Source organism: Humulus lupulus, chromosome 6, assembly GCF_963169125.1.
Source record: "Humulus lupulus chromosome 6, drHumLupu1.1, whole genome shotgun sequence".
Classification (NCBI taxonomy): Eukaryota; Viridiplantae; Streptophyta; class Magnoliopsida; order Rosales; family Cannabaceae; genus Humulus; species Humulus lupulus.
The window spans coordinates 40,334,410-40,348,664 of NC_084798.1; positions in this window are offsets into that span (position 1 = coordinate 40,334,410).

The window sequence follows — 14,255 nt, forward strand, 5'->3', positions numbered from 1 at the left end:
TATTGGATATGGGTATCGATTTGTCATTTTGTATATTAAAAAGGAGTAGTTAGCTGTGAAAATACTGGTTATTTTTTTTTTTTTTAAATTTGCCGTTTAATACCTTTTTTTAAATACTGGTTTTTTTTAAATTTGCCGTTTAATACCTTTTTTTTATGGCATAAATGTTTTTTATTAACCTAGGTACCTAGCTTTAAATTTTCTGATAATGCAAAATTAATATCTACGTGGCAACACGTGATTGATCCATGTCTAATTTAAAAAAAATTAATTTAAATATTTTAAAATATAATAAAAAACATATATCAAAAATTAAAATTTATAACTTGAATAAAATCTTAGTACGAATCAGCCCGTTGCCATCTCCATCACCTCCGCCACAAAGCTTAACGCCATCTTCCCCTATGCCGATGTAGAGTAGATATGATGCTACCACGATTTTTGTTGGAACCCAGATCGACAACACTCTTTCTCCTTTGTTCTTTCCTAGCCCAACAACCAAAAAAAAAATGAAGAAATGTGAAGATGAATGAAAAATGATGAGGAGGAAGAATTAGGAGAGGAAAAAGTTTAAGGAAAAAAAAAAGATATTTAGTTAGTTTTTAATTGCTTTTACTTTTTTTTCATATATATCTTTAATAATTATATAATTACTTTATCTGATTCTTAAACATTTAAAAACTAAGAAAATAATTTTTTTTTTTAAATTATGTGACATGACATATGTCATGCCCTGGATAGCTAACACCATTACACCATGTATTTTAAATAGTGCTCGACTTGTTAATCAAGTCATTTGGGATATAAACGTGTAATTAAGGGTAATTAACGGATTAGGGTTCAAAAAATTTGACCATAGGAATAGCTATTTTCATTTAAAAGTTTGAGTCTATACATAGGATCCCAAAATAAACATTTACAAGACATTTACAACTCCCAAAAGTAATTACAACATAAGCTGGCCTAAGCGGCAAAATTTAGGTTTGACTCTAGTCCCTCTTGAATCATCGGCCGTGGCGATCGAGCAACTACAAATGTACACGCCGCCCCTTAAGCTCTCCAACTCATGGCTGATCCAACTTCCCATTTCCCTTACCTGCACCACAATAGCACCCGTGAGCCAAGACTCAACAAAAAAACTTTAATCAACAAATTCAAAAAGTAACAGAAACAACAAGCTTAGCATCAATAGTCTGCACAAACAAACACATAATCCAATTTAATAGTCAATGAGTTAGACAAGTGCAGTCAGCACTTCTGATTATTTAGGTGGCTGTAACGACCCAAATTCGCTAATAAGGCTTAAGGGCCTTGATTAGGGTGCCTGAATGGCATAATGGGAATTATGTGTGGTTTTAATGATTAAGGTGCATGATTATGATTTAAAGCATGTTATATGACTATTTGAATATCTGAGATGCATGACTATGTGTATTAGTACGCATGTAGGCCCTGATTAGGTTAGAAGGGCATAATCGTAATTTTGGCCATTTTGGGCATAACTGCTTTGATATATATGATAATTGTCGAGACCACATTATTATGTGGATATATCTGCGATCTGTGACTCGAGACGATCCTAGTGAGCAAAGTAGCGAAAAAGTCATGGCGGGGATTTATACCCGGCTCGGGGTGAGCTTAGGGATATAAATGGGAATTTAGTGGATATACTGGAGTTTATCTTGACATTGAGGAATATTATTGGTGATTAATTAGGTATCGGGAATTAAGCGGGAAATATTAGAGACACTCGAGGAGTTAGTGGGAATTGGGTAAAATGACTAAAATGCCCCTAAGTGGATTAAAGGGTTTAGACTTAATAGGGAGGGCATAATAGTCATTTGGCTTACAGGAGTTAAGTATTACCAAGGCTTTATGTTAGTGGAGATTGTAGAGAAGTGTAGAAGTCTGAAAGAAAGAAAAAAAGAAGAAAAAGAAAGAGAGAAAACAGAGAGAGTTTTCTAGGGTCGGTTTAAGTTTCCTTTATCAATTTCTTGAGGATTTATGGAGCAAAGCTCAGAGGAGAGCTGGGATAGGCTGAGCATCAAGGATCCTAGTCTAGGATTGAGAAATTGGCAGAGGTTTAGCAAAAGTTCATCAACACTTGAGGTAAAATTCTGTAAGTTTCTTCAGCTCTGGTTTTGGTTCCTAGCTAAGTTGTCTAAGCTGTGTTGATGGGAATTCTAGGGAAGTTGGAGCCAAGGGTTGAGGAGAAGCAAGCCAAGGAGGTCTAGAGGCACTTTGAGGTCGAAATTCCACCAGAGGTATAAATTCTAAACTCTAACTTTATTGTTCAACTGGTTTCTGTTGAGTTTTAGTGTTTAGGAATGGCTATGGTGAATTCTGAGTTTGGGGATGCATGTGCTTGAGTTCTAGGTATCTGGGGTGCTTGGGATGAGTGGAGTATGGTCATAAGGTTGTTTTTGAGGTTGGGAAAGATTTGGGAGAGTTTTGGTTGAGGTTGGTTCGAGGAAATCGCAGGAAGGGAAAACTGATGTTGGTCTGTCTGTGACTAGCGCTACAGCGCTAGCCTTTGGGCACTGTAGCGCTAGGCCATGATGCTGAGGGGATTTTGTTTCTGTTTGTAGCGCTGTAGCGCCCTCCCATGAGCGTTGTAGCGCTACCCTGTTTTCAGAAAGGGATTTTAGGGTTATTTGCAAGGGTTTTTTTACCAAAGGTTTGGGGTTTGTTTCCACCACCTTGTTTGGTGGAACTAGGACTTCCCGGGGGCTCGGGATTGGCCCTGAGGCTAGGTTTTGGACTTGAGGTTCGATAATGTCTTTGGCCTATGGTTGTGATTAGGTGACCGCTAGGGCTCGAGGGGGATCGTGCTCAAGGAGTCGAGGGATCAAAGCTAGTGAATTGAAAGGTAAGAAAACTGCACCCGGTTATATGTTTGTAATGGGACAAAGTGCTTCTGATATTTGTATCGTGTCAATGATGGTATCATGCCATGGGACATGTAAAAGCGGCCTAAGAGTGACGTACATAATATTTGCGCATAGGGCGCGGCTTGGCCACTGGTAGCCGAGGACAGCTTAATATTCATTGAGCTCGGTTTAAGCGGGCCGGAGTCAGTGGGATAACGGAGGGAGCAGCCTGAGAGCGCTAGCCCTAGTTATCATTTATGCAGTGTTATATGATATAAGTTGATATGTTTAGTATATTGAATACTTGGTTATATTGAATGAATATATGTTTGAGAACTTGTGATGCAACGTGAGATATTGGTTTGTCTGCTGATTGCTTATGCTCTGTTGTTGTGTTTTCTTGCTGGGCATTGGCTCACGAGTGCTACGTGGTGCAGGTAAAGGCAAGGGCAAGTTGGACCAAGCCTGAGATGGAGAGCTTCGGGATGGAATGTACATAGCCAGTCGCTCAATCACCACGGTCGAGGAGTGGACAGGACAAGGATTGCCTAATTGTTCGTTTTGCCTTAATATGGCTGGTTGTTGTATCTAAATCTTATGACTTTTGTAAATGGTCTTTAAACTTAATATTTTTGGGATCCCGTGTAGACGGATAATGTTTCTTAACGAAAATTCGACTTTTGAGACCAAAACGTTTTAACCCTAGTTCCCCTATAGTCTCTGTAACACGTTTTTAACTGAATGACTTGGTTAGCAAGTCTAGCACTTTATAAACGCACAGTGTAACAGTCTTGGCTACCTAGGGCGTTACAGTGGCGTTCGGGCTAGCCAAGTCGATATTGCACTCCCAGGTTGCCTTAGCCAAATGGCCTGCGTATCGCACGCTTATTGCCGTCCCCGGCGCCCTTAGGCCGAGCTTTTAGATTAGATATAATCAAACATATAGATTGCATAACGCACAATCAGAGGCAACATATACAAGTAATCACAAGTGCAATCATAGTCATATTCATTAACAGGGGCCTGAGCCCTAACCACAACTAGGGTGCAATTTTCTTACCTTTAGTTCTGTGCTATAAAAGATACGACCTCAAGTACGATCCTGATCCCGAGCCTTGCAGTAATATAGTCACAACATAAACATACTCTTATTAGGGATTAACTCCAAATCCTGAGCCTCACCCCAGACCTTATACTTAAGATTACTTTTCCCTAGTTTTCAAGACGTTAGAAACATCCCCCGAGCCCCCAAGTGGGCCACCAAATGAGTTTCCGAACTCTTGGAGCCCTAGTCCTAAAAATAGCAAAACCACCTTTCGGGGCATCTGGCACGGTTGCGCCCCCATAAATTTTGGGATTTCTGGGGTACTAGCGCGGTCACGCCACTAACTCCAAAACCCAAAATTAAAACTAAATTTCTAAGGTTCTGGGACCCTAGCGCGGTCGAGCCACAACCTAGCACGGCCGCGCTAGGTTGCTAGAAACCCAAAATTACCAAGAAGCTCAAATGTTCTTCCCCAATCCTCAAGTTATGGCTTCTCCCTGAATCTTAGACCCAAAACTCGACACCAATTTAGTATTTCAGCAGATTCACAACCATTCTTTAGTTGCCTAAACAAACAACAACCCATAACAAGGTACCCCAAATACACACTTAAACCCCAAAATTCAAATATTCAACATTTTGGGAGCTTGAGTTTAGGAACTTACCCCAAATCCAAAAATTTCAAGTCTGAAGTGCGAATTTGAAACTGAATTCCAAGCTTGATAAAGCCCCCCAACATGTTTCTTCCAACAAAATCTACACTAAGACCTCCTAGAAACCTCACATCAATACAGTTTGGATTAAATCTTAAATCAACCAAGAACATCAAAGCATTAAACCAAAAACTTGAAGAAGAAGAAGAGAGTTACCTTCCAATTTCAAAATCTTTGTTTGATTGAAGTTGTCCCACAGCTGCTAACTCCCTCAAAATCCCCAACTTCCCTTGGAAGTTCTCAAAATTCACTTAGCCTAGCTTGAATGTTGCTCTCTTAGAAAAATGCTAGAGAAAACAACCCAAAACCAAAGTAATAATACCCCAAACATGAGCTGCCTATCCCAGCTAACGCCTCAGCCAAATAGGTCAAAAGACCATTCTACCTTCACTCTATACTCCTATTCAAAGTATCCCCCAAGGGCAAATTAGTCATTTTGCCACTAATCCCACTAAACCTCAATTTCCACCCCTAATTTACCAATTAGATTACTAACCCTCCAAATATGAATATTTCCTCCAATAATGCACTACTAATTCCCAACCTACGCAAAATTACCAATATATCCCTTGGCTCACCCCGAGCCAGATATAAGTCTCCGTTGTGACTTTTTCGCCAAATCGCTCTAAAGGATCGACCTAAGCTAGTTATCACAAATATATCCACTTAAGAATGTGGTGTTAATCACATAACACATATATTTACAATTATACCCTTAACATGTCAAAATTACGAAAATGTCATTTTTCACAAAAAATGAACCCACAATCACATTTAATACACATAAGCATGTATAAATAGTCATATTATAATACAACTCATATATTTCACATAACCACACATATGTTTAATTAAATTCACATATAAATCCAATTATGCCCTCCCGACATGCTAATCAAGGCACTAAGCCTTATTAGCAAATTTGTGACACTACAACTATCCCCTCCTAATGAAAATTTCTTCCTTGAAATTTACCTGAACAACTCGGGATATTGATCCCGCATATCTGACTCTAGCTCCCAGGTCGCTTCCTCGACCTTGCTGTTTCTCCATAGAGCTTTGACTAGAGGAATCGTCTTGTTCCTCAGAACCTTGTCTTTTCTACCTAGGATTTGAACTGGTCGCTCATCATAAGACAAATCCGTCTGTAGCTCCAGATCCTCATATCTAAACACAAGGGTCGTATCCGACACATATTTTTGAAGCATTGAGACGTGAAACACATCATGGACACTTGATAATGACGGGGGTAAAGCCAATCTATAGGCTACTTGCCCAATCCTTTCTAGGATCTCTAAAGGTCCTCCAAATCTAGGGCTCAACTTTCCCTTCCTTCCAAACTAGTTTGCTCCCCGTAGTGGTGAAACTCGAAGAAAAATGTGGTCCTCTACCTGGAACTCCACGTTCCTACGCTTAAGGTTAGCGTAACTTTTCTTTCTACTCGGTGAGACGAGCATTCAAGCTCTCATCTTCTCAATAGCCTCACTAGTTCTCTGAACTATCTCGGGTCCCATGTACTCCTCTCTCCCATCTCATCCCAATGAATGGGTGATATACATTTCCTGCCATACCACATCTCATATGGAGCTACTCCTATTGTTGATTGATAGATGTTATTGTATGAAAATTTAATCAATGAAGGATACTTACTACAGGATCCCTCAAAATCTAATACACATGTCCTAAGCATGTCCTCCAGTATCTGAATCGTCTTCTCAGACTGCCCATCGGTCTGAGAATGATTGTAGCGTCCCAAATTCGCTAATAAGGCTTAGGGCTTTTATTAGCGTGTCGGGAGGGAAATAATTGATTTAATTATGCTAATATGTAAATTTGATGATAATGTGATTAGAAATGCATGTTTAGGTGAATTAAATATGCATGTAGGCATTTGGCTATTAGGGGCATATTTGTAAATTTAGCCCGTTGAGGGCATAAATGTAATATTTGTGTATATTGTGATCGATACCACGAGTGAGTGGTGATATATTTGTGATGCACGATCTGAGACGGTTCTAGGGAACAGTTTAGTTAAATAGTCACAACGGGGTTGAATACCTGGCTCGGGAGGAGCCTAGGGGTATTTTGCGAACACAGTTGGTGTTCGGGATTTACCGGGTGATGGGTAGAAACTTAGTAATTATTTGGACATGTCGGGATTAAACGGGGATCTATAGGAGCACTCGAGGAATTAGCAGGACATTGTAAATGATGAAATTGCCCTTGGTGGCACTTAAGGATGTAGATAGGCTTAAGGGGCATCTTGGACTTTTGGCAAGGGATATACGTGGTTTAGAGTAGGCTGAGTAATCTTGAGAAACCACTGGAACTAAGGAGAAGGGGAAAAAAAAACAGAAGCTCTCAGCTCACTCTCTCCCCCTCACGTTTCTCTCTCTCTCTCTCTCTCTCTCTCTCTCTCTCTTGTGGTGTTGAAGGCTTGAAGAAATCTTGAGGATTTTAGGCTAAGGAAGTGAGGAACTGAAGTCTTGCAGTGCTAGGAAGTGATTCAGGGTTGAATTAAGTGCAGAGGTAAGCTCCTATACTGAATTTTGATGTTGAATTCTTCCATGGTTGGGAAGCTTGCATGAGAGTTGAGTTTTGATTTTATTTTGAGTATAGGTAAGGATTAGGGAGTTGTTTTTAGGTAGAAATAATGTTTAGGTTATAAGGATAGGAAATCTAAGCTTAATTTTGGGTTGAATTGGTGTTTGGAGTGAGAATTTATGGTTTAGGCTCGAGGAAAACGCATGGAAAAAGGTTGATTTTCTGGGTTTGGGAGCTCAGGCCACAGCCCTATTCTTGAGGTGTTGTGGCCCGTGTGCACGAAGAGGCTGGAAGGCCTCTATTTTCCCTAGGCGCGCCACGACCCGTGTCCCTCAGCAGAGAGAAATTTTGCCTCTGACTTGAGCGCACTGTGACTAGGGGTGAGCATCTAAACCGACAAACCGCGGTGATCGACCGCACCGCACCATACTACACCGCAAACCGCGGTGTCAAAAGTGTAATGGTTCGGTATGGTTTGTATTTGAGCTAAACCGTGCGGTGCGCGGTTTGGCGGTGTGAAATTTTGGTTTGCACCGCACCGCACCGCATACTTACAAATATATTAAAAAAAAATAAACTTTACATATATACCATTTTTTATAGTTACTCAGTATGGGAGACTTGTATATTTTTTTTGTGTTTCACTGAACTTAATTGATAACTTGTGATGTTGTTTAGAACTTATTAAGGATTTGTTATGAACTAAGGATTTAGTATTTTTTAAAAAATTTAAATTTTTTTATGACATATTTTTTAACACAAACCGTGGAAAACCGCCCAAACCACACCGCAAAAAATGGTTTGGTTTGGTCGGTTTGGTGCAACCAAATCACACCGCATGGTGTATTCTAGTTACTAAACCGCACTTGTGGCGTGGTGTATTAAAAAGTATTCAAACCGCCCAAACCACACCGTGCTCACCCCTAACTGTGACCCTTAAGCGGCTGGGTCGCGGCTCAAATGAAAAACTATGGCTGTTTGAGAGTTTTAAGCTCGAGAACCCAAATGTTAAGGCTCGGGAAGGATCCTACTACCCAATTTGGTAGAATCCAAGGTCCCAGAGGCTAGATTAATATTCCGAAGTTATTTATTGGTTTAGAACTTGATGGATGGTTATTATGAGTGCATTGTGACTATGTTTTTAATGAGGCTCGAATTAGAGGACTATGCTCGGGATCGCGGTGCTTAGATAGCTCGGGACACAGGTAAGAAAACTGTTGTACCTGTAGAGCAGAGCATGGCCCTATTGTTTGTATTGCAGGATGTATCCCTATTGTTAGTATTGTATGGGGTAGCCCTATTGCTTGTATTGCAGGGCGTGGCCCTAATGCTTGTATTTAATATGCGTTTAAATATCTGTGTATAGTATGCTATGCGCTGCATGTTGTGATTGAATGGAAAAGGTTGGGAATGGCGAAGGCCGAGAATGACAAGAAGTCGAGTACGACAAGAGGCCAAGATCGACGATGAGCACGCTGAGTGCAAGCTATTAAGGTGAGACCCTCCTAGGGTGAAGGAGCCACCCTCTCCGTGAAGACCGTGAGCCCAGGGCTTGGTAAAGCGCCTGGGATGGCATTGGCCGCTATGTGTTTAGCCCGTTGGCTGTTTTGTTGTATACTATGTATTGTTATGTATATGTTATATGTTTTGTGTTGAGTTTTCTTGCTTGGCTTCAACTCACGGGTGCTCTATGGTGCAGGTAAGGGCAAAGGAAAGGTCGACCAACCATGAGTATGGAGAGCGTGGAGCGACGGGTACATGTTCGGCCAACCTGGCTGCCACAAGCAAGGTTATTTTTGGGAGATGTACTGTAAATAACCGCTTTGTCACTTAGGTCGACCTCGATTGTATTTTTGTGTTGTAATGTATTTTTCTAAAGAGTATTTTGGGGATCCCACTTGTATAACTTTCTATAATTTCAATGAATGTCCAAATTTTACAATTTTTTTCATTTAACGAGTTTAACTTCAGTTTAGTCACACTTTTAACCTAAAACCTTGATTAGCGAGATAATGGCACATTTTTAACTCACATAGTAATGACTCTAAGAAAGTAGGGCGTTACAACTTGGTATCAAAGCGTGCCAAGGTTTATGGTTCATGGAGATCGACCGAACATGTATGCTCACTGCCAGTGACAAGCTCGACTCAGGGTTGGTTCGTATTTAGTGAATTATATGCTTAATTGCTTGTTTAAGTTGCCCTGTTTGCCTGAATATATGTAGATAGAGCATGGTGAATATGCTGTTATATGCATGATGTTAGGGCATTGCCCCCATGATTGTTGTATCCTATCTGTGATATGTGGATTTTCTGGTTGTGATTGGTTGATGAAATTGGGAGGTGGTTTTGGATGTTGTTATCATGCATGATGTGCGACATCATTGGTTGCAGGCGTATTGTAGTTATGCATCGGTGATCATTCAGACTTCGCGGCAACAAGGTCAATGATGACAACTAGGGTCAGGACCCTCCACCCGACCCATCGAATTGGCAACCGTTTTTTGCCGAGATGGAAGCTAGACTTCACCGAACAGAAGAAGATCTTTGACAATTGAGGCAGTAGGCCCCTCCTCGGGGCATTGAGTTACAGGTTCCACAGGCTGTGGCACCAGTGCCAGCCCAGCCTGCTGTGGAGAATAGGTGGGAACCTTTGTATGAGAGGTTTAGGAAACAGCATCCTCCCACCTTCGAGGGTGGCCCAGATCCACTACAGGCAGAGCAATGGATGAACATGATCTCTTCCATCCTGGATTTCATGAGGGTGGAAGGAAATGAGAGAGTAGCTTGCGCCAACTACATGTTGAGAGAAAATGCCTGCATCTGGTGGGATGTTGTGTCTTAGAGAAGGAATATTGCAGTTATGACCTAGGAAGAGTTCAGAAGCATTTTCAGTGTCACAGTCCGAGCTCCAAAGGTGGATGAGTTTATGAACTTGACTCAGAACCAGATGACGGTTACTGAGTATGCCTTGAAGTTTGACCGATTAGCGAAGTTCGCGCCGGATTTGGTGTCGACTGACATGGCACGCAAAGATTGATTTGTGCGAGGATTGAACGTTATGATCGCCCGTGATGTTAAGATAACTTTGGATCCGGAAACTACCACCTATGCACAGGTAGTGGACAACGCCCTTACAGTTGAGGGGGCCGAAGATCAAATATGGAGAGAGGGTGCTTCTAGGCGCAATGCTCAAAGGATGGTGCCTCCTTTTACTAGATCTAGTTAGGGTAGTGGCCCTAGTGAGCTGAAGAGAAAGGCCCTAGATTCTTTTGTTCCTCCTGGCTCAGATAGGAGGGCACGGGGTGCTTTCCGTGGCCGTCAGGGTGGGGGAGACAACTGGAGGAGTTTCCCAATGTGTCCATGGTGTAGACGAAGACATCAGGGAGAGTGCAGAATCAGGGCTTGCTTTACTTGTGGGAGCCTCAGTCATTTGAGGAAGGATTGCCCACAAGCCAGGAAGGAAGAGCCGAAACAGAGTGATAGTCTCGTGCCTGCCAGAGTATTTACCTTGACCTAGATTGAGGCTGAGGCTAGCCCCTTGGTCGTGACAGGTCAGATTTCTAGTGTTGGTTCTTATTTTACTGCATTGATTGACTCAGGAGCTACTCATTCATTTGTATCTACTAGAGTGATAGATCAACTGTATAGACCTAGTGATTTGTATGCTAAGGGATTTCAGACTTTGTTGCCAACCGAGGAATTGGTAGTCTCTAGGAGATGGGTTAGAGCATTGCCAGTAGAGACAAACAGTAGGGCGTTGTCTGTGGATCTGATTGAGTTAGTGATGTATGACTTTGATATGATCCTAGGGATGGATTGGTTATCAAAGTACGGGGCGACGATTGATTGTAAGCGTAGGATGGTGACATTTGAACCGGAAGGGGAGGTACCCTTTGTATTCGTGGGGACAGTGAGTGGACCGCGAGTACCTATGATTTCGACACTGAAGGCTAGAGACCTAATGCAAGAGGGTTGCATAGGATTCCTAGCAAACATTGTGGATACTTCTAGAGTTTTTTCAGTTGGACCGGATGAGACCAGACTGGTATGTGAGTTTCCTTATTTGTTCCCCACAGACTTGCCAGGGTTGCCGCCATACCGAGAGATCGAGTTTGTCATAGAATTGGTGCCAGAGGCGGAGCCAGTATCTAGGACACCTTATAGAATGGCTCCGACAGAGTTGAAAGAATTGAAGATTCAGTTGTAGGAGTTATTGGATTTGGAATTCATCAAACCAAGTTTTTTCACCATGGGTTGCTCCAGTGTTGTTCGTCAAGAAGAAAGATGGATCCTTAAGGATGTGCATTGATTGTAGAGAGTTGAACAAGTTGACCATTAATAACAAGTACCCACTACCTAGGATCGACGATTTGTTTGACTAGCTACAAGGGAAGACAGTGTTCTCTAAAATTGACCTTCGATCAGGCTACCACCAGTTGAGGATTAAAGAGGAGGATATACCAAAGACCGCTTTCTGCATGAGGTATGGACACTATGAATTCCTGGTTATGTCCTTTGGATTAACCAACACCCCAGCATCCTTTATGGACTTGATGAATAGGGTCTTCAAGGATTATCTAGACAAGTTTATGATCGTATTCATTGATGACATATTGGTGTACTCTCAGTCAGAGACAGAGCACAAACAACATCTACGCCTGGTATTACAGTGGTTGAGGGAGCATAGGTTATATGGTAAGTTTAGCAAGTGTGAGTTTTGGCTACCGCAAGTAACATTTCTGGGTCATATTGTCAGTAAGTAGGAGATTCTGGTTGACCCAAGTAAGATTGAGGCAATGAGGGATTGGCCCAGGCCGAGTAGTGTACTAGAGGTTAAAATATTTTTGGGATTGGCATGGTACTATCGGCGGTTCATCGAGGGATTCTCCAGAATAGCCACACCATTGACCGAACTAACGTGTGAGAAAACTAAGTATGTATGGACAGACAAGTGTGAGAATAGTTTCAAGGAGTTGAAGCAACGACTGATCACCGCTCCAGTATTGAGTCTGCTGTCAGACAATGAGAAGTTTGTAATCTACTGTGATGATTCCAAACAGGGTTTGGGGTGTGTACTGATGCAAGTTGGGAAGGTAATAGCTTACGTATCGAGACAGTTGACAGAGTATGAATAGAAGTATCCCACACATGATCTGGAATTAGTGGCGGTGGTATTTGCACTTAAGGTTTGTAGACATTATTTATATGGCGAGAAGTGTGAAATATATACCAACCATAAGAGTTTGAAGTACTTCTTTACTCATAAGGGTTTGAATATGCGCCAGAGGCGTTGGCTGGAATTGGTAAAGCATTACTATTGTGATATTTTGTACCATCCTAGGAAGGCCAATGTGGTGGCTGGCGCATTGAGTCAGAAGGGCCCAGAACAGTTGTTCAATTCGAGGCAAATATCAGATAAGTTAGCTGAAGAGATGACTATAGCAAGTAATGAGCTAGTAGTTGGACAGCTAGCCAATATCACTCTTCAGTCCACGCTCCTTGAAATGATCAAAGCGGGACCGGGGGATGATCCCCAGTTGGGAGAGCACAAAGATGTCATCTTAGTCGAAGCGGGTAAGGAAGTTTCTATTTCAAAGATGGGATTATTGAAGTACAAAGGTCGAATGTGTGTTACGATGGATTCTTGAATCCGGCGGGAGATTTTAGATGACACTCATACCACTCCTTATTATTTACATCCGGGTACGATGAAGATGTACCAAGATTTGAGAACTCTGTATTGGTGGCCAGGAATGAAGATGAATGTGGTGGATTATGTGGCCAAGTGTCTAACTTGTCAGCAAGTCAAGGCTGAACATCAGCCAGCAGGGTTGTTGCAGCCTCTAGGAATTTTGGAGTGGAAATGGGAGGATATCACCATGGCTTTGTGGTTGGATTACCAAAGACCGTGGGATAACATTATTCAGTGTGGGTGATTGTGGATAGGTATACCAAGTCAACCCACTTTTTTCCTGTTAAGATGACTTATACTATGGAGCAGTATGCCGAATTATATGTGAAGGAGATTGTACGACTACATGGGGCTCCGAGGTCGATAGTATCTGATAAGGACCCCACCTTCACCTCCATGTTTTTGGAGAGCCTGTAGAAGGCTATGGGCACACAGTTGCAGTTTAGTACCGCTTATCATTCTCAGATAGATGGACAGTCTAAGAGGACGATTTAGATACTGGAGGATATGTTGCGAGCTTGTGTGCTAGATTTTGGGGGATCTTAGAGTAAGTATCTCCCTCTGATTGAGTTTTCGTACAATAACAGTTACCAGGCGACTATCGGAGTGGCTCCATATGAGATGTTATATGGGAGGAAGTGTAAATCACCCATCCATTGGGATGAGACACGTGAGAGGAGGTATCTAGGTCCTAAGGTTGTTCAAAGGACCAATGGGGCGATTGAGAAGATTAGAGCTCGAATGCTCGCCTTCCAGAGTCGCCAGAAGAGTTACTCAAACTTGAGATACAGGAGCATAGAGTTTCAAGTCGGTACGTGACTTCCACTTAGCAGTAGTTGTAGTATAGATGGGCGGTCAATTCCACAAGGAGGTAAAGAAACAAGTTAATCAATAAATAAATGTTAAAGATAAATAATGTGAGGAAAATAGAAGAAGTGATATTTTTGTTGTTTTTGAGATTTAAATAATAGAAATAAAGGATAGAATAATGTGTGATGTAACAATAGGTAACAAGTAGGAAGGATCAAGAATCACCAATATGCATACTTATTTATTTGGATCTTTGATTCACAAAATTACACAAATGGATAGTTCACATCCCAACTATTCATTTGGAAGATTTAACATTGAAGCACAAATATATTTAACAAAAATGTATTCAAGTGATTATTATTCTTTACCATGAAAAGATGGGATAAATCTTATGAGAAATCTAAAAATGACATTATACCATTGGCAATAATGCAATAAAAGATTGGACATAAAACTTAACACAAATATTACTTTTACCATTTATAAAATACATAGAAAGAGTATGACTAATTCTTTATAGATTTTAGCAAAAGTAAATATATATGAATAAGATGGAGAAAATGATGAAAATATTAT